The sequence below is a fragment of the Chelonia mydas genome, chromosome 2, assembly GCF_015237465.2.
Source record: "Chelonia mydas isolate rCheMyd1 chromosome 2, rCheMyd1.pri.v2, whole genome shotgun sequence".
NCBI lineage: Eukaryota > Metazoa > Chordata > Testudines > Cheloniidae > Chelonia > Chelonia mydas.
The window spans coordinates 247896716-247921999 of record NC_057850.1 but is presented as its reverse complement, the minus strand read 5'-3'; the positions used below and the strand labels follow the sequence as shown (position 1 = coordinate 247921999).

General features: G+C 44.4%; 1 long non-coding RNA gene across 4 annotated transcripts; it reads right to left on the bottom strand.

The window, feature by feature from the left end:
* Positions 1–1033: 1033 nt before the first annotated feature.
* On the bottom strand, positions 1034–24789 carry LOC122464781. 4 transcript variants are annotated; one of them, XR_006289141.1, is made up of 4 exons: positions 24699–24720; positions 23993–24382; positions 22575–22673; positions 1034–2417 (listed from the first exon to the last, which is right to left on the bottom strand). It is a non-coding gene; the product is annotated as an uncharacterized LOC122464781 (long non-coding RNA). The 4 variants fall into 4 exon arrangements; XR_006289138.1 differs by having other exon boundaries at positions 1034–2566; positions 23993–24789; XR_006289139.1 differs by having other exon boundaries at positions 23993–24789.
* Between the last annotated feature and the right edge of the window lie 495 nt (positions 24790–25284).

Sequence of the window (25284 nt, the reverse complement as noted above, 5' to 3'; positions counted from 1 at the left end):
ATGTATTATGCTGCCACCTCAGACTGGGGCCTTTAAGAAATATTGCCAGGATTGTCAAAGGAGCACAAGGGAGTTAGGTGAAAATCAATAGCTGTTGTGCACTTAATTCCATTAAGGTCCTTTGAAAATCCAAGCCTGCATCCATAATTCATTTCTTTTTAATACATAAAAATGTGCCCCTCCCAAAGCTCTGGCCATTACTTAAAATTGCATAATACAGGGGTGTGATATTTGCTTCCTACGGCTGATGCAGATTCTTTTGAGATACTATTAGGCAGCGCAAAGCAAACTTATCATCAAAGAAAAGTTAAAGATCTAGAGGGAGATGTGGACTAATGACTAGGTCAGAGACCTGAAAGACAGGAATTGACTTCTAAGCCTGGCTAGGACACGGACTCCTTCTCTAAGAGTCCCCAACTGTAAATAGATAGTTGCCAAGCACCTCAGAAATTCAATTTGGTCAACCCAAATTAGCAGGTTAGTTCCTGCTGATGTACGGTGCGGGTGAATGTGCATTACAGGTCCCCTTCTAAGCCTGATTCACATAGAATATGATTGCATTGCAACTCCAAGTAGAGAGCCCTGTGTCTTTAGCTTAAGCAGTAGCAACTCATGCTTTTAGTCCCCTGCTGATGGTCAAGATGGCAGCCATCACACTGACTTACGTGTTGAGTAATACCTTCCTCTGAGTAGCCCCATTGAATTCAGTGAAGTTACTTGCAGAGCAAGGGACTACTCAAGAAGTATAAAGGTGGCAGAAATCTGGTCCTAAACAAAAAACTTCTGCCCTTCTCCCAAATGTGATCTCTGTGTCCCCCATTCTCAATGCTTTGATCAGATCTGAGGCAGTAAAGAAAGAAACAGACTGCATTTTCTTGCTTTGCCCATTTCGTCCAATACTCTTTGCAAAAATTTCAGCCAATGGCATGAGCACCAAACCTTCCCTAACTAGATAGATGATTCTGAAGCCAGACAGGACTCAAGCCAGCAGCTTTGCTCAGCACAAGAGACACAACCAGGAGAACCAGGAGACTGTAGTTTAGATTTATTTTAATTCACTAATAAAGTATGAAAACTGGGTCATCATTTGTAACATAATAGGGATAATAGGATGGGTGCTCATTAATCCAGTTGCCTCACTGGGATAAACTACTCAGCCTTGTAGTTAATCTTCAAATAAATATCCTTTTAATACTCAGCGGGCATTCATCTAATACAGGATAACTGTCTTAGTGAGGCTAAATGAAATGCATTTTGGTAAACTTAATTTAGCCTGTTACTGGAAAGAAGGACTACTCACAACTCCCGTGGGGCACAAGCATCGCTTTCCTTCCACCATGAATGCAGATGGGTTTGTATTCTGAAAACTGAAGATGTCCCTGAAGATATGAAAGCCGTACAGACACCTAGCTCTTACATGGAGCTTTTCATCACTAGATTTGAATGTGCTTTACAGAGGAGGTCAGTATCACCACCCCTGTTTTATAAATGGAAATTGAGGCACAGAGAAGTGAAGGGACTTACCAAAGTTTGCACAGCAGACCAGTGGCGGAATTAATTTTTCAGTTTAGAATTTGCTGCCTTTAATTTGATTGAATGTCCCCTTATTCTTGTGTGATGAGATCGGGGATGAGGGACACGACAGAAATTCCCAACCAACCTTTCTAGATCATTCATTATATCGCATACTTTTATCAGATCATCTCTTATTCATCTCCTTTCTAATATAAACAGTTCCAGTGTTTTTCTTCTCTTTTCAGGAGAGTTTTTTTTCCATATTCCTAATTATTCTTGCTGTCTGTCTCTGAACCCCCTGCAACTGTGCAATATCCCTGTGCAATACTGCACACGGTATTCCAGATGAGGGCAAATGACCACATTTGTACAATGGCATTATAATATATACTGCCTTTCTTTTCCATCCATTCCTTATGAATCTTAAGATCTTGTTTTGTTTTGTTTGTTTTGACTGCAGCTGCGCATTGAGCAGAGGTCTTCATTGAGCTGTCCACATGCCCAGGCCCTTTTCCTGAATGGATACTGCTACATGTCAATACAGGACTCTGTTACGCATATGCAGAAGAGTTTACCCACTGCAAGCAAGCCCCTTTGTGGGGAAGGTGTGCTGTAGCGGCTCTCCTCCTCTGGGATCCCCTGCAGACAGCTGCTCTGGCCCTGTGGTGATGTGCTCCCTTCCCATGACTTGGCCCTCCAGCCAGGTCACTTTAGTTCTGCCCCTTCCAAGGAAATCTGAGTCCAAGACGTCACTGCTCTAGCAGCATCACGCCAGAGGTTTGGCCCAACTTCAGGCTTTTGGGTCTGCCAGCTTGGATTCCAGGGTCTTCACACACCCCTTCTAGGTGGGCCGACACGGGGACACAGGCCAGCCCTCAGCTCTAGGTTCCAGCCCAGGCACCCTGTACAAAACAGATGAAGTCTGTTTGTCCAAACCCTCTGCTGTACCCCTGGGCGGCCTCCTACTGTGGTCTGCAGCTAGGCCTTTCTCACAGTCTCATTCCTGGGCTGACTCTTCTGCAGGTCTCGAAACAAAGGGGACCCAAATTAGCTGAAGAACAAAAGAAACAAAAAGGTTCTGCACCAGGCGTACCTGCTCCAAGGCAGCTGGGACACTTAGGAGTCTATATATAGGCTCTAGCCCCAGCTGATCCTTCTTTCCAAGCAGCTTCAAGGCAGTTAGACTCTGGCCCTAGCCAGGCTTTCCTTCCCAGGTCTAGCTCAAGACTTTGACTCCCTCTCCCACTCAGTCACAGCTGAGCTGGGCTTTTCCTCTTTTATCTCCTCTCTCCAGGCATGACATCTTGCAGAGGTGTAACGAGATGGTGTAACTGGGCCCACAGGCTCTCATTAACCCCTCCTTAGTCAGTGTGGGGTCGGTCTACCCCCATCACAGAGAAGTTTAATTTTTTTCCTCTAATGTGCATCACATTTACTCAACATTGATTAGATTATAAACTCCTTGGGGCAGGGACCATTTCTTTATTCCACATTTATACAACACCTAGCACTGATCCAGGACTAAGCTTAGTAGCACTTAGTAGCCTGATTCTAATAATTTAATCTACCGCTTTGTTGCTCATTCACCCAGCTTGGTTAGGTCCCTCTGAAGTTCCTCACTATCCTAAACAATTGTATAAATCTACAAATTTTGCCACCTCGTTCCTTTTCCAAGTCATTCGTTCCCTTTCTTTAACTTCTGTCTACTTGTCTATCTGTCTTTAGACTGAGTTATCTGGGGCAAGGACAACCCACCTCTCCAATGTTTGGAAAGTGACTAGCATATCATAGGCACTACCATAAACAAATTATGAATAGCTCCTTTATGTAGCGTCCTACAGAAGTCAACGGGCATGCTTGTGGTTAAAGAATGATAAATACAAATAACAGTATCGGAATCCGGCCCTAAGAGTTTGCCCTAATTAACGTTATTACAGCACATACTAAAGGCAATAATTTGCAATTGAAAAGATTATGATTGTAGAATGTTTAATGACATTAACGTTAAAATGTGATACATAGTTTACAGAGCCAGCATGAATGCTCGATCAATGAATGTAGTGATAGCTAGCGATGGGGTGAACTGGTCTGTAATTAAGATTTGATTAATCTCTAAAACTCAGTTTAACTTAGATTAGACTTCTATTGATTTGTATTTCTTCACAATTACATTCTTCGTATAGCAAGCTTCCATGCTGATTATTACACTAGTAGTAAACTTAAAAAGTCTGTCTAATCTCTGACAAGTGTGTCACTAAGCAACCTGAAATAAGCAATTACACATAAAGGAGAGGGCAACCAAATCAGCCTGTGACTAACTTGGTTTGAATGTGCCATAATGAGAGACAACAGATACAGCAAAGAAGGGAGTGCATGAAACTGTGCTGTAGATTCCTTTTGGATATGCTCCTCTCTTAGTGTTGCATGATAAAAACCCCAATCCAATGCTTGCTGATGTTAATAGGTGTCTTTAGCATGGATCAGGGAATGCAGAACATGGTTGTGGTGTCAAACAAGTTTACTTGCTTACAGATAGTGTCAGGAGTTTGGTACTGCCATTACCATAAAGGTTTGGTTACAAGAAGTTGATGGAACAAGGACAAAACTAATAGACGGGGTGGTTCAGTCCAGAGGATAGTCAATCACCTTTGTATCATAAGGCTAGGATTTCTCAAGGGGCATAAGGGAGTGAGGTGCCTTGACAGCTATGTTAAAATTACAAGCTAGCACTTCAAGCTTTTAGGGTTTTCCTGGTCCTGCTTGTAGGCTAGGGGGCTCTGTGAGAAAGTGTGTGATTTGGGCCTTAGTTAGCCTAGAGCAAGGTGGGTTGAGATGAGCCTCTCTGCCTTAGAGAGCAGCCTGCTTTGTCTCTCTGTTTTTGGGTTCTTTTGTATTACGGTTCTGAATTCTACGAAAAAGCAGCGTTACTCTGCAACTTTCCATAAAAAGTATTTTATGTTTTTATCTCTTTGTGTACAATGTGAACATAAAAGTGTCCAGCTCCCATTGATTGGCATGTCCCTTATGCCTCACTGAAAATACCAGCCTACCAGCATAAGAGAGGATACAAATCTTAAATTCCCACAAGGAGCCAATATCATAACAGTCATTTCATGGCTAATAAATCAGATCACTAGATTCTTCTATGGAACAAAAAATAATGTTAAGGGCTCAATTTTAGAACGACTGAGAATCCAACTCTGATATTAGTGGAACTGAAGATGCTTACCACAGGTCTGACTGTTTCCCTTAATGTCAATCGTAAAAAAAAAAAAATACAAAATTATAATAAGGTGGCTATAAAAAAAGAAATGCAGGAGCAACCTCGGGGTCATTCCTAGGATTTTAAGTAGTTATTGTCATGGGACAGTGGTATGGAATCACAGAAAGAGTCACTTTCTTCAAACACTAAGGAAGAACTGCGAGAACAGCGTTATCCCTAAAGCTACCGTCTCTTTCTGCTTAATTACAGAGCTTCTACCTGAACCTTCCCCAGACTCAGCCCCTCCCCTCCCCAAGATATGAAGAAACAGTACACACCTACAGTTCTAGGAAGTGATTAAGCCACAAAAACTGTGGAGGAGACCCCTATTTATTGGGCACAAGTTACTGTAACATGTCTATACCCTGCCCGATTTGTATAATGTCACTATTAAATATTATCTCCACTATCCGGACTACAGTAGGCTGGATGATCACATTCAGACATGCTCTGAAAGCTTTCCTTTCTCCAGTATCCTGAAAACTCAACCCTACCCCGCATAAGGCTGTTAAGTATGGTCCTATATCTAATAGGCAGGCAGCTCCTCTTATCCAGCTTCTAAAATTACCACCTGCTAAACAACTCCCCAGATCAAAATCAAAGTCTATAGATGCTATGGAGTTAAGATTCCAATGAACTAACACAATCAGAATAGAACTGGATTATTAGGAGTATTCATGATGGCTCCATGGTGTGGTTACACTGAAATTCTGCTTTGTGGAGGTATTTGGCTGAATAATTTTTCCAGAACCTATTGCCTAGTGATTAGTAGCCTATCACCCTGACATGGCACATGTAAATGGCCAATTACCCTCCACAGGGTGAACGACATTCTGTACACAAAAGTGTACCCACTAGTAAACAACATTAGGTGCACACATAAGCGTGGCTGGTAATGTGAAGTTGTCAAATCCATTACAAATAGAACAGCTGTGTGTTAGCCTCTCCCTTCTCTCCTGCACTGCAGTGCCTCTGTCTAGTAGTTTCCCTTCCTACTTTAAAAGTTGCTTTAACAAGATTCCCAAAACAGGGCTGCAGCTAAAGTCATTGCCTAGGAATGGCGATTCAGTTCTGGGCACGTCTGGCCCAATGGCAAAACAATAAAGCCTGAAATCTCAGATTTAAAAGACCCCTCCTTCCCACCCCAGATGCTCCAATTCTGGGGAAGTAGCAACACTCAGCAAGTTGCGCACTCGCCATTTTGTGTAGCCACATGATCGTTATCAGCGTTACTCTGAACTTCCTCCCCTTTCTCCCTCCTATTTGAATTTACTCGTTATATCTTGGATAGCAAGATCTTCAGGGCTGGGACTCTCCTCTTAGGTGTTAAGAATGCACTACCACAGTATTACAACCAAACACGATTTTCCATCCAAAATGTGAATGCAAGTACACACTCCCCACAGCTACCAGCTCTCTTTGAAAGAGAATATAACTTCCAGGAACATTTCAGGATCTAAGACCTCACCTACACTGGGGACTTCCTCTGACTCCAGCAACTGATGACTAGCTGCCAAAGTAGCTGACCCCAGGAAAGTGCCAAGAGTTGACAAGGAAAGCTGTGTATTACTCCAGTTGCGTGTACTCTGGTTTCAAGCAGGGGGTTCTCTCCACCAGAGTAAATTGTAGCTTGCTTTGTCTGCTCTGGAGCAACTTCAAAAAACAGAGATGCATGCCTCCCCATACTGGAAGGGCACAATCTAAAGGGGAGGACAGAGGACTGCCCCATGCATCTCCTCTCTGTCCAGTGACCCCCCCTCCCTTGTGCCCAGCTCTGGGCCACTGTGCTCTCCCCACCCCCGTTACCTGCAAGTGGGGGGTGGGGGCTCTGTCCTTCTCCTGCTGAGCCACCCTCCCCCAGCCAGGCCTGACTGGGGAGTGGGATGGAGTCACTTCTCACCCGGCTGAAGGTGACCCCTCTAGGTCGCTGCTCTGTGCAGTGCAGCAGCTGCCTGAGAGAGCCTGGCAGGGGAGGTGGCAGTAGGTCGCGCCCTCCCCCCTCCCCAGCCCAGCTGCCAGAGACAGGGGCTGAATGAGCTCGAAATGTGCCAGGGGGGAGAGGGACTCCGGCTCAGCCAGGCTCTCTCAGACAGCCGCTACACTGCATGGAGCAGTGACCCAGAGCAGCTGGCATGAGAAGCCGCTGGTCCCACCCCCTTTGCTCCCCATCCAGGCCTGGCTGCCAGGGGCCAAGCATGCCAGGGACTAGGCGCAGTGAGAAGACATAGCTCTTCTCCCTGCCCCCAGGCAGGCCAATCTGGGGGGCCCTTGATCCCACATGCCGCCCCTATGCGTCACCTCAGACAACAGTGGTTGGCCATTGATTACGGAATGACAAATTACCCATATAGACAAGGCCTTAGAGACCATTCAGGGGAAGTGGCTGAAGCCTGAACTTCTACATTTTGTTCCTTTTTATTACAAAAATGTTGCCTCTGCTAAAGTGAAGCACATTAAGGCTGTGGCGGACTCTTTAATCTTTGCAGCAGTGTGTAGGGTGACTCATTCTCTCTTGGAGAGATCATTCTGGAGAGTCACGTAAACAATATGTCGTATCTGGGTTATAAAATGAGAAGACTGATTACTATAGGTGAGTTAATACAGTGTGTCTGTTTTACTTTATCACTGTTCCAGCGTGCCATGTAATCTGCTACTGTAGTTATAAATTGTAAGAGTGCACCTCTGGAGGAGGAATACTTTTGCCCCCTAGTGAATTATTCCTTTTCATTTGCTCTTTGAAATAACCTGCACTGCACGTGCAGAGACCCCTGCATGAAGGGGAAAGCAGAACAGGATATTGAGATCCATACAGGGTTAATACAACCACCGCATATGTAGAAGACCTTCCCGGGGTGGTAGGAGAGGGGTTACTGTGCCCCAGTGTACAGGGGTTACTTGAGAGTGATGATGGGGCACAAGAGGGATGAGTGGGGGGACTGGTGAGTGCCCTGCTTTGTAGAGCCACAGGCCTTTCCTCTCATAAAAGTTACTTCAACCCCAAGACTGTGCAGGGGGTCCTACTGAACATTGGCAACAGGTGAGGTTTCATTCTCAGAACTCCCCAGCACTCAGCTTAATTACTCAGGTAGTGAACTGGGCTCAGGATTCAAACAAAAACACCATCATTTTCTTCATATTATTAAAGCAGGAAATTTGGTCACAAAAATAAGCTTCTGGGCCCTGATTCTCCACTAGGATTGATCTATGCTCAGATGTAGATTGGTGACTGCAGGGAGTCTGCTTCATCTCCCAGATCTTCAACCATACTGCAAGTCAGACCAGCAGGGGCCCTGCTTAAGTTCCGTCGCTGGGCTGAGGCCTCAAATGTTCCTGCCTCAGTCATGTTTTTATGTCTCACAGTTTGCGTCTCTGCTTGCCCTTGTAGCTGCCATTTAGACCTTGACAGGCTGAGAGTTGTGCACCCAGTCATATGCCAGCATTTCTATTTTGTTGTTTGTATTAAAGAAAATCTCACTGATCGTATGGCAGGTGTTATCAGCTAACGCTCATGCATGTAGTCTACCAAGTTATTTTCCTTAGGGTGCAAGCAACTGTTCCATCTTGAGGAAACATGCTAAGTGTTGCTGGTTTTGGTTCTGTGCTGAGGGAGCTGTGTGAGCAACAAGAGTTTGCTCTGAGCCTTGTGAACTGACTGAAGGCAATTCTTGAGAACAAGGTGCTCCCTTGGAACTAGACATTGCTGTTGGGCTGAAATCCCTGTAAAAGGGGATTGCCTGCACGCTGTTTGTGACCACCTCTGTTCCAGGACTGATGGAGGTGTGTAAATAAAACAAGATACACTTAGAATAGCCCCAGAATCAGTGTCATTGATTTCTCCTCCACTGGGGGTGCTGACCTGCAAGGCCCTGGACACCTACTACCACTTGTCAGAGAGGCAACACTGGTGTAAGAAGGGACATTAGGATTGTTGCCCTTTCTTCCGACACCATACTGTTATAAGTTTCCATTCATCTCAGAACAGCTCTATTACTACAACAACCCTACCTGAGCTGCCCCTTGAGAACGGTCACCGAGCTGCTGTATTAAATTGAAAAAACATTGGATCCCATATGCTTTTAAGCTTACTGAGTCTGGGCAGCATCTAGACACTGGCTATGTCTGGCCTTTCAGGTACGCTCCTGGAGTAGAGAGTTCAATGTTGGGGCCCCCTTCCTGGGATGTAGACCCCAGCTGTTCCGGGGCTCCACAGCCCAAGAACAGTGCTTAGCTTGTTCAGCCTACTCAAATGAAGGTAGAGGGGAGACATGATTACTCTATAAATACATCAGTGGGATAAATACCAGGGAGGGAGAGGAGTTATTTAAGGAAAGAGGCAATGTCGGCACAAGAACAAATGGATACAAACTGGCCATCAACTAGTTTATCCTTGAAATGAGATGGTTTCTAACCAGCAGAAGAGTGAAGTTTTGGAACAGCCAATCACCAATCATCAATACAAGCTCATGACAAATTTCTATATGATTTCAAGCCTTGTATTTGTTTTTATACCTTTGATCCACCCTGTAAGGTACATTTTCTTCAGTAATCTCCTTATTAAGGAAGGAAGTCAAACTCAAAAACATACACATCTCGGCAACAACAATGAAGGTAACGAACACCACCATGTAAACCTTGGCTGTTCTCTGCACAATGCAGTTACTCAGAACAAAAGCTGAACGGACGTAAAACAAAAAAGGAAGCTACCTACTTTAATGAGAACAGCCACCAGAAAGCTCTCATGGGGCAAGGAGAAGTGCTCATCACCAGGTAGGCAGTGAATGATATTTTAAAGTTACAGTGTGCATTTGTTACCGTCCTAGAAGGGGGCAGAATTTGAGATAGTTTCAGACAGAGCTCCGCAACAAAAAGCTTGGTACCGAAACAGAGTCTGCACTTTCTAAGCATTACTAGATCTTTAACAGTGGAAACTGGGCTAGAGACAACAAAATGAAATTCAACAAAGATAAAGGTAAGGTGCCACACTAGAGAAGAAAAACCAAATGCACAAATACAGAATGGAGGAATAACTGGCTTGGCAGCAGCACTGCTGAGAAAGATCTGGGAGTCGTGGTGGATCACAGCCTCAACATGAGTCAGCAATGTGATGCCGTTCCAAAAAATAAAAATAAATAAATAAAATAATAAAAAAAGGAAATGCACTTTTAAGTTCCATTAACAGAGGCATAGCATGCAAGTCACAGGAGGTGATAGTACCACTACTTGGGGCTTGTCAGGCCTCAGCTGGAGTACTGTGTCCAATTTCGGTCACCACTGTATAGAAAGGATGTAACGAAACTGGAAAGGGTCCACAGGCAAATGACAATTTGATCAAAGGGATGGAATGCGAGCCATATGAGCAAAGGCTGAAGGAACTTTTGGGAAAGGGGGAGCCTATGCAGGAAGGATGGGCTCCACCTAAACCAAAATGGAACCAAATTGCTGGCACTTAAAATTAAAAAGATTGTAGAGCAGTTTTTAAACTAAGGGCTGGGGGAAAGCCGGCAGGTGTGGAGGAGCATGTGGTTTGGACAGAGACATCCCTTGGGGGAGGATCTATTAATGGAGATTCTCCATATCCTAGTAAGGAGGAGAGGATGGAAGATGATAAAATATAGGTAGGATCTGATGAGAAACAGTCAAATGAAAGAGAGTCCCATTCAATTACACCATATAATGGCAGACAGCTAAAAAGTTTTTAAAGTGCTTATATACAGAAGCTAAAAGTCTAAATAATAAGATGGGTGAACTAGAGTGCCTCATTTTAAATGAGGATATTGATATAATAGGCATCATAAATATAAAGAGAAGGGTAACCACCTTTCTGTATACAGTGCTATAAAATCCCTCCTGGCCAGAGGCAACATCCTGTTACCTGTAAAGGGTTAAAAAGCTCAGCTAACCTGGCTGCCACCTGACCCAAAAGACCAATAAGGGAACAAGATACTTTCAAATCTTGGGGAGGGAAAGGCTTTTGTTTGTGCTTAACTCTAGCTATACCCGAGAGTCTGGGGGGGAAATAAACAAAAACTTGTGAATTTCCCTGCAGGAGGTTAACTACCCTGCCTTTCGGTAGAGAAAACTCCGGCTCAAAAAAGAAAAATCCCTTTGTAAAAAACCTAACACCTCTGTCTCCAGGCAAAGAGACAGAAAACCCTCTAGCTGCTCTCAGCTTAAAAAAAAACAAAAAAAAAAACCCTCTTCAGGTCTGTTCTTTTGGTTCAAAATGATCCCACCACTCTGCCACCATGTCAAGGTTCCTTCCCCACTCTGAACTCTAGGGTACAGATGTGGGGACCCTCATGAAAGACCCCCTAAGCTTATTTTTACCAGCTTAGGTTAAAAACTTCAAGGTACAAACTTTGCCTTGGCCATGAACAGTATGCTGCCACCACCAAGCGTTTTAAACAAAGAACAGGGAAAGAGACCACTTGGAGACGTCTTCCCCCAAAATATCCCCCCCAAGTTCTACACACCCCCTTTCCTGGGGAAGGCTTGATAATAATCCTCACCAATTTGTACAGGTGAGCACAGACCCAAACCCTTGGATCTTAAAAACAATGAAAAATCAGTCAGGTTCTTAAAAGAAGAATTTTAAATTAAAGAAAAGGTAAAATAAGCACCTCTGTAAAATCAGGATGGAAAATACTTTACAGGGTAATCAGATTCAAAACACAGAGGATCCCCCTCTGGGCAAAACCTTAAAGTTACAGAAAACAGGAATAAACCTCCCTCTAAACACATGGAAAATTCACATAAAACAAAAGATAAACTAATCCGCCTTGCCTGGCTTAACTATACTGGTTGCAATATTGGAGACTTGGATTAGGATGGGTTAGAGAAGATGGATTTCTGTCTGGCCTCTCACTCTCAAGAGAGAACAAACGTGTAAACAAAGAGCATGAACAAAAGCCTTTCTCCGCCCCCACCCCCAAGATTTGAAAGCATCTTGTTCCCTTATTGGTCCTCTGGGTCAGGTGCCAGCCAGGGTAGCTGAGCTTCTTAACCCTTTGCAGGTAACAGGATGTTGCCTCTGGCCAGGAGGGATTTTATAGCACTGTATACAGAAAGGTGCTTTCCCTTCCCTTTATATTTATGACAATAGGCATCACAGAAACTTGTTGGAAAGAGGATAATCAATGGGACACAGTAATACCAGGATACAAAATATACCAGAAGGACAGAACAGGAGTGGCATTATATGTGAAAGCAAGCATAGACTCAAATGAAGTAAAAATCTTAAGTGAACCAAACTGTACCATAGAATCTCTATGGATAGTAATTCCATGCTCTAATAATAAGAATATAGCAGTAGGGATAAATTACCTATCACCTGACCAGGATGGCGATAGTGACGAAATGCTTAGGGAGATTAGAGAGGCTATAAAAATAAACTCAATAATAATAATGGGGGATTTTAACTATCCCCATATTGACTGAGTACATGTCACCTCAGGACGGGATGCAGAGATAAAATTTCTTGACATCTTAAATGACTGCTTCTTCTAGCTAGTCCTGGAACCCACAAGAGAGGCAATTTTTGATTTAGTCCTCAGTGGAGCACAGGATCTGATCCAAGAGATGAATATAATTGGACTGCTTGGTAATAGGGACCATAATATAATTAATTTTAACATCCCTGTGGCAGGGAAAACACCACAGCAGTTCAACACTGTAGCATTTAACTTCAGAAAGGGGAACACTACAAAAATGAGGAAGTTAGTTAAACAGAAATTAAAAGGTACAGTACCAAAAGTGAAATCCCTGAAAGCTTCATGGACAACTTTTTTGAAGACAACCATAATAGAGGCTCAATTTAAATGTATACCCCAAATTAAGCATAGTAAGAGAACCAAAAAAGAGCCACCATGGCTAAACAAAGTAGAAGAAGCAGTGAAAGGCAAAAAGGCATCCTTAAAAAGTGGAAGTTAAATCCTAGTAAACTCTAGTAACTGACGTATCTTGGAGTCACTGTGGGTAGTTCTCTGAAAACATCCACTCAATGTGCAGCAGCAGTCAAAAAAGCAAACAGAACATTGGGAATCACTAAGAAAGGGATAGATAATAAGGCAGAAAATATATTGCCTCTATATAAATCCATGGTATGCCCACATCTTGAATACTGCGAGCAGATGTGGTTGCCCTATCTCCCAAATGATGTATTGGAATTGGAAAAGGTTCAGAAAAGGGCAACAAAAATGATTAGGGGTATGGAACACCTGCCGTATGAGGAGAGATTAATAAAATGGGACTTTTCAGCTTGGAAAAGAGACGACTAAGGGGGATATGATACAGGTCTATAAAATCATGACTGGTGTGGAGAAAGTAAATAAGGAAGTGTTACTTACTCTTCATAAAACACAAAAACTAGGGGTCACCAAATGAAATTAAATAGGCAGCAGGTTTAAAACAAACAAAAGGAAGCATTTTTTCCACAAAACGCAGTCAACCTGTGGAACTCCTTGCCAAAGGATGTTGTGCAGGCCAAGACTATATCAAGGTTAAAAAAAAAGGTCTATCATTGGCTACTAGCCAAGATGGGCAGGGATGGTGTCCCTAGCCTCTGTTTGCCAGAAGCTGGGAATGGGCAACAGGGAATGGATCACTTGAATCCCTGTTCTGTTCATTCCCTCTGGAGCACTTGGCACTGGCCACTGTCAGAAGACAGGATACTGGGCTGGATGGACCTTTGGTCTGAACAAGTATGGCTGTTCTTATGTTCTTAATTAGGTATGTTTAGTTTGGAAAAGTGGAGATTGATGGGGCACGATAGTGGTCTGCAAATATTTGAAAGGTTGCCATAAAAAAAGATGGAAAAAAGTTGTTCTGTCTCGCTACAGAGGGCAGGACAAGAGGCAATGGCAGCATGGCAGATTTTAAATTAAATCTGTGGAAAAAGCGTCCTAACTATAAGAACAGCAGGACAATGGAACAGGCTGCCTAGGGAAGTTGTGGATGCTCCTTCCCTGGAGGTTTTCAAAAGGAGGCTGGAGAACTATCGGCCTTGGATGGTTTAGACACAGAAAATCCTGCATGTGGGCAAGAGGTTAGACTAGGTGACCCTTGCAGTCCCTTCTAACCCTGTGCTTCTATAATTCTATATTATGTCTGGAGATAAATTGTTCTCCTGTCATCCTGGAAGCAGCGGCATAGCTAGGAGTAGAAATTTGGGTGGGCCCCAACTTTCAGGTGGACGGGCAATGACTGTGCTAGCTCATCTTCTCCCCGGACGCCACGCTCTCTTCCTAGCCCTGGTGCTCCACCTGCCAAGCTGGGCACATGCATGGGGCGGCTCAGAAAATGGCAAGGCAGAACTGCCGCAGCCTAGGTTTCCGAAGGGCGGCCACATACCTCTGCCCTGCATTTCAGGTGCCCAAGTGATGCTCCGGGCCACTGTAGCAGCCCTACACTCCTGGTCAGATTCGGGTGGGCCTGGCTGCTAAGTGGGTGGGCAGCAGACCCATCTGTGGCTACACCTCTGCCTGGAAGTCAGCAGAGACATTGAAGAACGGGAGATGCTCTAGCTATGTGGTCAATCTTCCCAGGAGAAATTAAAATGCAAACTGCAGCATTTTATACTGTTTACAGTCTGGCGCTGGAAGGAAGAGCAAAGCTTAAAAAGACAGAAATGCATGGATCTGCAGTGAGCTAAACTACCAAAGTAGTGCCATAATTATTGCAGAAAGTCAATTGTAATCACTTTGTCCAGCTCTCCCGATAGTTCTGGGTTTTGTGGAATTATCCCACTTTGATCCACAAACCCATGTCCCAGTTGAAGCAACTCTTGTCCCACAGGGCTGGCTGGGCTCAGCTCCCAGGTGTGGGCATTGCAGCCTGCCCCCTGGTGCACAGAGTTATAGCAATGCTCAGGTTTGGCTCAGCCCCCTTGACAGGGAGGTGTCCAGGACAAATATGACTGAGTGCGCTAGCAACCCTGTGCCTCAGGTCACAAGACTGGAGCAAGTAGCTGAGCCCAGGCAGCCCTGCAGGTCAGCTGACCCCTGGACCTCTCACCCCAAAAGGGCAGCACCCAACCTTCCCCCACAACCTCCCAGACCTTAGGTCAGAACCCGTCCTGCTTTGGCCACATGAAATGTTGGGAGATATTTCAATTTAAAAAAAGCAGAGGAATTATTCTATGTTTAACCTTTCAGAATGAAACATGTGAACTTTCACCCACACAGCAAATGTAACCAAAATTGCATGAACTATATTTAAGTCTGGGAAGTTAGGCTCTTGCAAGATACACCCAGCAGAAAAGTCAATTCGACTTGGCTAGCTCCAATACAATATGTTTACTTCTCGTATGCTGTCGTAACCTTTGGCTGAGCAAGAGTTTACTTCACTACCCCTCTCCTAGTGCTTCAACACAACTCCTACAGAAAAGGACATGAAGACCCAGAATTCAATCATTGAGGATTTTCAGCAACAATTGCATAGGGTCAACCTCTCCACAATCAAGTCCAAAAAGAACAAAAGGAATGAACTTAAGAATTAAGTACCAACTTTATAAAATCTTATAAAGATAAGGAATCATAATAGCCTTGTTACGTAGCAGAAATTAAGTGACTTCAGATAGACATTATCTTCACAGTTACACATAAATATAACTAAAAAAAAACCCAAACTCTAAACAGGTCAGTCCCTACAGAAACACAATGTGAAGTAACTCAGAGTTCCAAAAGTTTAGGTTGAGTTCAGCTGAGTCTCAGTTAGAGTCTTTGTCAGAGCAGGTGCTAGGCATAAGCAGACTAAGCTCAAAGAGGCTGCGTATTAATTATGAGTATGTGTTGTGTGTGGAGGGCCCCCCAAAGGGCTAGCACCACCACTGGTCTTTGTTCATCAGCTCTACTCAGTCTCCTGAGTCAAAAGCACTGCAACTATATCTTCCCTTTTCTTGCTTGCAGAAATCTCCAGTTGGAACCTATCTCCTCCTCTGCTGGACTGTGGAATCATTCAGTTAGCTAACTAATTAGCCAACCAATCAGTATTAAGCATATAAATAAAAAAGGCGGTTACAAGAAAAAATGACAAAACTGGGAACAGCAAAATGTAAATGACTCCTTTCCTTATCATTACATGCAAATAAGAAAGAGCTGGTGAATCCTACTGGTTAGATAATTTGACTAAAACAATTTGACTAAAATCAAACATTCAAGGTATATCATTAAAATAAAATAAAAGTTTTCCCTCCTAATTTCCCCCATTTCTATAACTAACACTGCCAGTGCTTCCCTCTTGGAAAGTTAACAAGATCACTAACCTACTGCAAAATGCTCAGAGTTAGGGGGAAACAACCTGCTTTCTGCTCTTGGGACTCTGCTTCTCCCAACCCATGCAGGTCACATGTCCTTTTGCAAAACAGCTGCCCTACTTGCCATCGGTGGAGTCTATTAGTCCAGTACAGGGAGCCTAATGAGCATGCCCCAACCTCCCACACCCAGTTTGCTTACACTACTCAGACATTAGATGCCTGTATGCAACCCATGTTAATGGGGGTGATGAAAAAGGAAGCAAAGCTTGCTGCCGGGTAGATGACAGATGAGGAAGACTGCAAAGGGCTCATCTTGCCAGGAGCGTTGAGTGACTCGTGACTGGGCAAACCCTGGGGGATGGACGGCTGACTAAGCAATTGGAGTGGGGGGACGACAGGACTACGGTTTTGCCTGAGGGTGCTTCAGCTGTCTCCTGCCTGCCTTGCCTCGCCTGGGGTGTTGCCTATTTTGCCCTGAAAGGGGTTTGCTAAACTACTCTGGGAGGAAGCAACTGGGCTTAGAAACACCAAGGGAGGGGACGGGACTTTTCCCACTGATCATAGCTACTATTGCTGCCGCAGAGAGGTTAGCCCCCAAGTGAATTGACTCCCTCACAATCTTGCCACACTCAAGCACCTTTAGGCCTGCAATGACTCATCAAGGCACGCGAGTTCGACATTACAGAGCCCACAAGTGTGGGGTAAACTGCACTAGTGAATCCAGGGAAATCCACTCTGGGTTGAATGTTACTTGTGGGTTGTATGGTATCCACTCCAAATCCCTCTTCCCCTTTCCTTCATATGCTTCCTTTATATGTCCCCTTGTAAATTAAGTGCACATTGATTGTTGGTTCGTCCCTTTTGGAGATATCAGAAGAGTGTGTATGTGTATTGTGTGTGTGTGTATATATATACACACACACACATATATATATACACATACACACACAAGATGTCAGGCAAGTCAAGGGGTAAGTAGCGGGTTGGGGATAGTAGGGAGGTACGGGAGGATGCCTGACTATCTTAAGCAGTCAGGTGGAGGCACCAACTGTTAGCAGCTAAGAAGCCAGGCTACTACAGCCCAAGTGGAGGGACTTTGGGTAAGGACTCCTCTTGATGATTAGCTGCCCTTAGGGATATGGGAACATATAAAACCCTCTTACATGTAGAAAGCGTACCAGGCAGGGTGTTCTCCTTGGTAAACGAGAGACACAAACCAAGAAGGCATGCTGTGTGGAAGCCTGACGGCCTGTAAGGTGTAGCCTTTTCCTACAAACACCTCTTGTTTAAAAAAGTCTGTATAGATCATAGTAAACCCAATGTACCTGCCTCCTGTATTCCTGGGGCTTGCCTCAGTATATAGGAAGGTAGTCCTGAATATTAATTATTGCACTTCTGAGATGGCAATCCACAAATTCATCCGGCTGCATGTTCTGCGGATCTAGCAGAAATTCTGACACTGTTTCAGGGAGGTTGGCTCTGCAAATTATTTCAGAAGCTGACATTTCTCTATTCTACTTCTAAGCCTTGGTCTAGCTTGCCAACATCCATTCAGCCAAGCCTGTCTTTTAGTTTAGCTACAATGGGTTTAACTGGATTGGAATAATGACAACAAGATAATACAGCAAAAAGGTCCTTGTTTAAGCTCAGCCTCATTTCATTCTTCGGTTCAGTCTCCATACAACTGACCAACTTCAGCTACAACTGCTTCCAATTGACGTCTTTGAACGCTGCGTGTTCAAAGCTCTATGCACCACATAACTTGCCTGCAGAGAGTTCTGAAGGTCTGATTTCTATTAAAGCCTCTTTGTTACCCAGATCCTTTAGTCAACGACCTGCCCTTCACCTAATGACCCTCATGATGCCGCAGATATCACAATAATGAGCTTAGCACAGATATTGATAGATTAATCTAAAGCATTTTCTGTGCAAGTGTAACAAATACTTCCTCATGGGTTATCAGCAGGGTTTGAACAAACTGGGACCTTCATCATACACCTCTAGACCATTTGAGTTAAGTAGGCTGTAATCCTCTAGTGCAGTGGCTCTCAAACTTTTTTTTTTACTGGTGACCCCTTTCACATAGCAAGCCTCTGAGTGCAACCCCCCCTTATAAATTAAGAACACTTTTTTATGTATTTAACACCTTTATAAATGCTGGAGGCAAAGCAGGGTTTGGGGTGGAGGTTGACAGCTCATGACCCCCCCATGTAATAACCTCATGACTCACTGAGGGGTCCCAACCCCCAGCTTGAGAACCCCTGCTCTAGTGGACTGACCAGTGGGGGAGGAGGACACAGAACATTCACTTTTCCTCCCTCGTGCTTCCCTCCCCCAACCAGGGAAGGGCATCCGGAACCCCACTGGACTAGTCCCACATTGGGCACCACATTGTAACAAGCTCTGCATGGTTGATGAGAAGGCGATGAATGTAGGACCTTCTGCACTAAATGCATGAACTTCTGTCGGCTAAGGTAAGGGAGAAACTCCATTAGCAGTGGCAAGCAGTTATTCTGTACTGCATCAGCCACTAGAAGACACACTTACAGATTGTAACCCCAAAATTGCAGAGGACACAATCTAGGCAAAAATCAATTGATTAGCAACAGACAAGGTGTATCCGAGGACATATTAGAAAAGGTATTTTTCTACATCTGTCACAGACATGTTTGGGTCTAAGTATTCAGTAACTTACATAATGAGTGGAAGATGTTCTATTGTATTTTTTTAGCCACAAGCAATTTTTCCTGCATGAATTCAGACAAGTTAGAAAATATCTATTGGAAAATCTATTCCATTCATGTTCCCTATAACATTTTCTGGTGATCTTTTTTTTAGTCTAGCTTTAAATATCTCAGGTGATAGGACTTCTGCTTGGATATCATAGAATCCTAGAATATCAGGGTTGGAAGGGACCTCAGGAGGTCATCTAGTCCAACCCCCTGCTCAAAGCAGGACCAATCCCCAACTAAATCATCCCAGCCAGGGCTTTGTCAAGCCTCACCTTAAAAACCTCTAAGGATGGAGGTTCCACCACCTCCCTAGGTAACCCTTTCCAGTGCTTCACCACCCTCCTAGTGAAATAGTGTTTCCTAATATCCAACCTAAACCTCCCCCACTGCAATTTGAGACCATTACTCCTTGTTCTGTCATCTGCCACCACTGAGAACAGCCTAGCTCCATCCTCTTTGGAACCCCCTTTCAGGTAGTTGAAAGCAGCTATCAAATCCCCCTTCATTCTTCTCCTCCGCAGACTAAATAATCCCAGTTCCCTCAGCCTCTCCTCATAATATCATCCCACAGCCCAATGGATCTGCCCATCAAGAAATTTTTCTGATAGATACACAGATCACAAGGGTGTGAATAGCTGTGTGCACCCAAGTGCTGAGCTGTAACTCCCCCATGTATATGCTGCGGGTGCAAACTAAAAGACTCCTACTTTGCATTAATACATAGTCCTCTTCAAACAGGACTATAAACATGAACTGGGAGCCTTTTAGTTTGTAACAGCAGTGCCCACACAGGGAAGTTAGAGTATTTTGATGTGCACTGCTGTTCACATCCATGTAGTTTGAATTGCAGGGCAGTGTAGACAAGCCCTTCACTTCATTCCATTGCTCCTAGTTAATCCTCTTATAAGATACTAAAAAACAAACAAACAGCTTCTCTATCCTTGATGTTTCATCCTTCAGGATTTGTGTAGCTATCATGTTCTTTGACAAATTTAGTTCTTTTTATATTACAGTAGCACATGGACCCCAATCACAATACTGACATTCAAAATAAAAATCACTATATATTGGAGCTGGTTGAATTTTTGTGTCACAGCACTGATGAAAAAGCTTTTTGGATTGTATGAACATGTTTTCAGAATTTTTTTTGCCTCATTTGAAATTCCGGACTTTTAAATGAAACCATTCAAAACAAAAAATACATTTGGAATCCATTTGAAATGAAAAATTCTTATTTTGATCCAAAAATCCAAGTGATATTCTTTTGGTTTGGGGGTTCATTGTGACCCCTTCTCTCCCCAAAGGAAAAGGAGTAATAGGAAAACATGCTTTTTTGAAATATTTAAAAATTTGGGGGGAAATTTTGAACAGAACAGAAGTTTTTCACTGAAATTTTTCCACAGAAAAGAATTCTCATTACCAGTCCTACTGTACACAGAAAAGCTAGATTTCAATCTAACTGGTGGAACCTCAGCTGTGGGGACTCCTAGTTGTGGGAAGTCTGCCTGGAGATAAGAGGCCCAGAGCTGACCAGCACAGCTCCAAATGTGGGCTGGGCAGAAGATGCAGGAATCAATGCATCTTCCGGGAGCCCTGGATAGAATTTAAATGGATCAGAGACCACGTGGGGGAAGGGGAGGTGTGTATGGTACCCACTGGGGATGACAGTTTCTTCCAGTGCAAAGCATCACACATGGTCACGGGACTGAAAAGATTAATTTGTGAGGAAATATTAAGTGAGGTTACTATCCATAGCTCTGCTAAAGGATGATCAGGAAGGGACATGATAACCAGCTACCTGTGCCTGAAGGATGTAAACATCAACCTGCCTGTGACAGACATTTTATAACTAATGTGTAACATGTTTCACTGCTGTTTTTGTAAGTGGGGAATAATTTAACAACCTTAAAATTATCTACATTTGGGTTGGCAACTGCGTGGAGCAACTGAAGCTATGTCTACACTTGAAACACTACAGCATAGAGGCTCACTACAGTAATGGCGAAACTCCTCCCATCTGCACACACAAGCCACCTCTCCAAGAGGCGGTAGTGGGTCAACGGAAGAATTCTTCTATTGACCTAGTGCTGTCAACCCTGCAGGTTAGGTCAGCATAGCTATATCTCCCAGAGGTGTGGCTTTTTTCACACCCCTAAGAGATGTAGCTATGCTGATGTAAGTTTCCAGTGCAAGCTAGTCCTGAGAGTCATTAACCTTTCACAGACATTTGCTATGTGTAATGAGCATTTGGTCCCACATGGGTCTTCTACCATGGAGAGGAGAACCAACCACTTCAACTGAACCTTTCTGGCAATTCCAGTACAGAGACCAGGTACAGACTGAGCAGAGAGACTGAACTATCTCCCAGCTCCACAGAGGTGGGTCCTTTAGGTCAGAGTTGAAGTACATTGGCTGGCCAATGTGGGGAAACTTGCATTTCTGCTTCCTGCTCTATAAATGTCCAATGGATAGAGGATGCACTAAATGGACTTTAAAATGTCTTCCAAAAGGCATTTGAAGGAGTGATTTTGATTTCTTAAGCGTCTACGATTTTTAAAAAATACAACAGATTTACCACTTCAGGAAAAGCAGACATCAAATCAAATGCATTCTTGGCATAATTCTATCAAAATCAAGAGAGTTAAACCAGAGATGAATTTGGCCCCATAACATCATCTACCTAATCTAGTCACATCTGTTGCAGATATTTCAAAGATGCTTATTACCATGGCATCTAAACACGGAACATAATGTAGGTACCACTAGCAATGTCCTAAGGTAACTCATCTCTCATCTTCCCATAGTTTCACTCTGGCCATATGTAGTTATTCAGAAACACCGGATAGGGAGAAGATCTCATCTACTTTCCCTAATACTGCTTATAGGCCTTTAGCAAATATAAAACCAATTTTCATATGAAAGTGTCAGAGCTAATTGAAAAGTTTTTTTTTTTACATTATCTCACATTGCAGAGAAAAGAATATTCAAGAGAATGCTGTAAAGAGGCCAGGAGGAAGAAAGTTTTAAAAAAATAGGCCAAACACAAGGACTTAAAATAACCCGCAGGGTGCCAATTTAAAATGTTAAATGAACACTGGATTTGTTTTCTTGCAGTTGTTATGATCTGCGTACATGGAGAGGAGAAGAGAAATCCTGAAAGAGGGTGAAAGTTGTCAGTACTAAGGAGTTTGGGTGATTCATCCATGTCCAGAACAAGAACTAGGTACTCCGTAAGTCCCACCTAAAGATTTAAGTAGCACATAGACTTTGTGCTCACTCCCTGCACAGGAGTGAATAAGCCTCTAATGCGGAGGTTGGTGCCAGATAAAAATGCCTGTTTGCACAGGTGCTGACTTTTCAAAGTGCCAGGGGGTTCTCGACCCCAGGCCCCACCCCAACTCCACCCCTTCCCCAAAGGCCCCACCCGCCTCTTCCCACCCAGTTCCACTCCCTCCTCTGAGCATGCCACGTCCTCACTCCTCTCCCTTCCCACACCAGCCTCCTGCACACCACAAAACAGCTGTTTGCAGGATGCGGGAGGGTGGGGGAGGCACTGATCCACAGGGCCCACCCGCAGGCAGGAGGCACTGGAAGGGCTGAGAGGGGGGCTGCCGGTGGGTGCTCAGCACCCACCATTTTTCCCCTGTGGTTGCTCCAGCCCCACCCATGGAGTCAGCGCCTGTGCCTGTTTGGATGTGGATTTAGAACTGCTTGGCGTTTGAGAGTGTGTGATTTTACAGTTTGTGTTCAGTGCATTATGAAGACTGGAGCCACAGGTAAAATTCAGATCCACAGTTTCAAATACAGTCCTCACCTCTGTGTTTGGATCAGGGGTTTTGGTTCAGATCCCCAGGAGTCAGCCATTATCCTTAGTGATAATCCTTCCTGATTTTCATAGGTTTCAAACAAATATCTGTGAAGAAAAAACATGCTTTCTGCCGGTACCTATTCTGAAGGTACATCATCATTCGTGGTATTGGGCATATGTAAGAGATTTATATATTTTAAGACCAGAAGGGACCATTCTGATCTAGTTTGATTTCCTGCATAACAGTCTATAGAAACTTATGCAGAGATTCCTTGATCAAGCCCCTAACTTCTGTCTGAGCTACAGCACATCTTTTAGAAGGCAATCCAGTCTTGATTTAAAGACTCCAAGTGACGGAGAATCCACCCAAGGTGGGTGTTCCCAAGGTTAATTAACCTTGTTGTTAAAAAGGTGCACTTTATTTTTAATCTGAATTTGTCTAGCTTCCAGTCACTGGATCTTGCTTTGTCAGTGCCTGCTAGATTAAAGAGCCCTTTAGTATCAGAAATCTCTTCTCATATAGAGACTTGTAGACGATGATCAAGACACTTAAACTTCTTTGTTAAGCTAACTAAAATAAATATTTCTTCTGGTTCCCCTTTCGCTTGTCCCTTTATGGGCACAGCTACTGCAAGGAATTATGGGATACTCTAAATCCCAGAATGCCCCAGTCTTGTGCTATCTGAAGTGCATCTATTTCTTGCTTCCTAAAGTTGGAAGTTAAAGATGTGGGTTTTCAGATCTATCTGAAGCAGGGATTTTAGACACGCACACGATTCCAAGCTATTTACACTGACATCTCTAAGTTACTGGAGCTGTGGACATTAAAAAAATAGTTCTCCCCAATGTCTTGAATGGCAGTTTTTTATTTCTGACTATTTAAATCATTTAACTCCAAGTACGTATTTACTTATGATGGGACAGACTGTGGCCCAGCCTACATGCCTGTGCAAGAGGGCGAGGAGGTACCTTAATCCCTTCCACCTGCTGACCAGCCCATGGGTGACTTGGCAGGGCGTCACCAGCTGCTGCAGGGCTGTAACATCCCACACACACAAGTGAGCTGGAGTGGGTGGAGAATGCTCCGCCCAGCCAAACACATCAGCCAGTGTGCCTGGGACAAACACTATTCCAAGTCTAGAGTCAATTTGTGACTTAGGCAGCTGACAGGAAGACTGCTTCCCGCACTGCTCTGGGGGCAGCACAACGAGCAGCCCTATACCCCAGGCTTGCAGCAAAGCCTGAGTGAGCTCTTGTTAGTTACTGGTTTTGCTTTATACAACAAAGAAGGGGCGGCTTTCAATGCTCGAGAGGCCTTGACACAAGCTACTACAGAGCAGCAAAATACAAAATCGTCTCTCCCCAACAGACAGCAGAACTCAGCCACTACAAAAGTCTCCTCCCCGTACAGCTCTACTGCCTACCTCGCCACAGCAACTCAAGCGAACACGTGCACCGACGGGCAATAGATTCCAAGGCTATTTCAGATGGGATTTGGAGCGGATTCCAGAGCCAGGGCCCCTAATGGAGAATACTGACACCAGCACCCTCTATTTTAAAGCTAGCAGGTTCCAGCCTAGGCTCTTCCACTGGCTGCAGCAGTAAGTCATGAGAAGTGGTTTGTTAAGTAAGGACCCAAACCATTCAAGGGACAGTCACGGGGTCCACTCCCTGCTAGTGGCACCTCCTCCTGCCCGCCCTGGGCATTAGTACTGACCAGGTGTCATGCTCTCCTCTGGCGGGGTCTAGCCTATCAGCCTCTCACCCCAGGAACCGCAGCCTCCTCTTTGGGATTCAGCCCTCCAGCCAGGTCCCTACGTTGGGGGTGGGGAGAAAGGATGTATCAAAGTCTTTCCAGGACAAATTATTCTAGGCAGTCCACTGTCCTCTGCCTAGTCTGTGCCACATCCCCCATGGCTGGTAGGGGAACCCAGGCCTGCCCTCTACTCCAGGTTCCAGCCCATAGGCCCTCTAATCAGCAACCAAGGTTTGCACTCCCCTATACTATGCTGTTATTCCCCTGAACCATCTCCTATCTACCTGGCTTCCCCTCTCTGTGTGTTTGCCAGCCTCCTAACACCTTCCTCTCAGGGAGTAAGCATAGACTGCCCTCTATAGTCCTGAGCACACCTTTCTCTCCCCAGGAAGTGACTACAGCCTGCCTTCAGGTAGTCCCCAACTCCTGTGTTTTATAAAGGCCCCTCCTGTTCATGACCAGCTGAGCCTGCTTCCAATTAGCCACCCCTTCGCAGCCTAAATCTCTCCCCTGCTCACTGCTTAATTGGTTGATTGGGCCTGCCTGGCTTAATTTGGGGAATGCACTCCATCATGGGGACTTAAAGATAACTTCCATCTAGCAATCAATAGGCAGCCAGTGTAGGTGATGGAATGCAAATGACATGTTCTGCCAGCAGGAAGGACCACTTAATATGTGGATCATCAGAACCTGCAACAGTTTAACTTTCCAGCTTTACTTACCAGCAGGTGAAGGAAGGAAGGGAGGGAGAGAGAGGAATTGAAAAACTTCCATCCTTACTAATAACATATCTAAAATGGATAAGGTGCTCAGGCAGAGATAGACGTGTAACTATAGTGCCCCCATGGCCAGCCTGGAGTCAGCTCTGCAGGGACGCAGCAGGGAAACTCCCTTCCACCCCAGGGCACCTGTTCCAACTTCCCCGCCCCACCTCCAAGTACACACACGCTGGAATAGCGC